This window comes from Coffea arabica, chromosome 7e, assembly GCF_036785885.1.
Source record: "Coffea arabica cultivar ET-39 chromosome 7e, Coffea Arabica ET-39 HiFi, whole genome shotgun sequence".
NCBI classification, from domain to species: Eukaryota; Viridiplantae; Streptophyta; class Magnoliopsida; order Gentianales; family Rubiaceae; genus Coffea; species Coffea arabica.
In genome coordinates this window covers 50210692-50213191 of record NC_092323.1, presented here as the reverse complement: position 1 = coordinate 50213191, position 2500 = coordinate 50210692, and positions in this window count along the sequence as shown.

Below are 2500 nucleotides of genomic sequence, written 5' to 3'. Positions count from 1 at the left end.
TCAAGCATCTCAACTCTCCCTGATAGTCTTGAAACTAAAAAACTCAAACCGTTAGTAGACCCACACCCTTTTCGTCTCACAAATATAGCCACCAATAGATGGCAATTTAGTGTGTATTTAACACACCTACACATGGGTGCTTGAAACAAATATAAAACAAATTTCCAAGATTGAATTGAACAAAAATAAAAACAATAAAAACAATAAAAAATAATAAAAATTTTCCAAGATTGAATTGAACAAAAATAAAAACAAAAAAAATAAAAAAAAATAAAAAATTTCCAAGATTGAATTGAACAAAAATAAAAACAAAAAAATAATAAAAAATAATAAAAAATACAAAAATATAGTTTAATTAAAAAAAAAAGCAATTTATGAATTTCAAAGACATACGGCGGTGGACATTAACGAGACTCAACATGTATGCTTAAAAAGATAAAAATAAGCGAAAACAAGGCTAGGCGGTGAGCCTTAGGCCGCATGACGGAGCATTGGCACGACACTACACCGACGACGTGAAAAACGCACGACGGTGCCCATCATGGCAAGGCGATAGGCCTTAGGCCGCACGACGGCCGTTGGCTTGCGTTGGCTAAGGCATGGGCACGACGCCACATCCACAGCAAGAAAAATGCACGACGGTGCCCCTCATGGCTAAGCGGTGCGCCTTAGGCCACACGACGACCGTTGCCTTGCGTTGGCTAAGGCAACGGCAAGAAAAACGCACGACAGTGCCCCTCATGGCTAGGTGGTAGGCCTTAGGCCACACGACGGCCATTGCCTTGCGTTGGCTAAGGCAAGGGCATGATGCCACACCGACGGCAAGAAAAACGCCCGACGGTGCCCCTCATGGCTAGGCGGTAGGCCTTAGGCCACACGACGGCCGTTGCCTTGCGTTGGCTAAGGCAAGGGCACAATGCCACACCGACGGCAAGATAAACGCACGACGGTGCCCCTCATGGCTAAGCGGTGGGCCTTAGGCCGCACGACGGCCGTTGCCCTGCGTTGGCTAAGGCATAGGCACGATGGCCACACCGACGGCAAGAAGAACGGCCGACGGTGCCCCTCATGGCTAGGCGGTTGCCCTTAGGCCGCACGATGGCCATTGCCCTGCGTTGGCTAAAGCACGGGCACGATGCTAGGCGTTTGGCCTTAGGCCGCACGACGGCCGTTGCCTAGCGTTGGCTAAGGCATGGGCACGATGCCACACCGACGGCAAATAAAACGCACGACGGTGCCCCTCATGGCTAGGCGGTGGGCCTTAGGCCGCACGACGGCCGTTGCCCTGCGTTGGCTAAGGCATGGGCACGGCGGCCACACCGACGGCAAGAAAAACGCACGACGGTGCCCCTCATGGCCAGGCGGTCGGCCATAGGCCGCATGACGGCCGTTGCCTTGCGTTGGCTAAGGCATGGGCACGATTCCACACCGATGGCAAGAAAAACACACGACGGTGCCCCTCGTGGCTAGGCGGTTGCCCTTAGGCCGCACGATGGCCATTGCCCTGCGTTGGCTAAAGCACGGGCACGATGCTAGGCGTTTGGCCTTAGGCCGCACGACGGCCGTTGCCTAGCGTTGGCTAAGGCATGGGCACGATGCCACACCGACGGCAAATAAAACGCACGACGGTGCCCCTCATGGCTAGGCGGTGGGCCTTAGGCCGCACGACGGCCGTTGCCCTGCATTGGCTTAAGCATGGGCACGACGGCCTCACCGATGGCAAGGAAAACGCACGACTGCCGTGGGGTTTTGTTCCCAAGGCAACGGGTAAACCTCTGTAGCCATGCTGGAAAAACGCACGACGGTGCCCCTCATGGCGGCCTTAGGCCGCATGACGGCCGTTGCCCGGCGTTGGCTAAGGCGTGGGCACGACGGCCACACCGACGACAAGAAAAATGCACGACGGTGCCCCTCACGGCTTGGCGGTGGGCCTTAGGACGGACGACGGCCGTTGCCTTGCATTGGCTAAGGCATGGGCACGACGGCCTCACCGACGGCAAGAAAAAAGCACAACTGCCGTGGGGTTTTGCTCCCAAGGCCACGGGTAAACCTCTGTAGCCATGCTGGGAAAATGCACGACGGTGCCCCTCACGGCTAGGAGGTGGGCAATAGGCCGCACGACGGCCGTTGCCCTGCGTTGGCCAAGGCGTGGGCACGACGGCCACACCGACGGCAAGGAAAATGCACTACGGTGCCCCTCATGGCTAGGCGGTTGGCCTTAGGCCGCACGATGGCCGTTGGCTTGCGTTGGTTAAGGCATCGGCACGATGGCTCACCGACGGCAAGAAAAACGCACGACGGTGCCCCTCATGGCTAGGCGGTTGACCTTAGGCCACACGACGGCCGTTGCCTTGCGTTGGCTAAGGCATGGGCACGACGCCACACCCACGGCAAGAAAAATGCACGACGGTGCCCCTCGTGGCTAGGCGGTTGGCCTTGGGCCGCATGACGGCCGTTGCCTTGTGTTGGCAAAGGCATGGCCACGATGCCACACCGATGG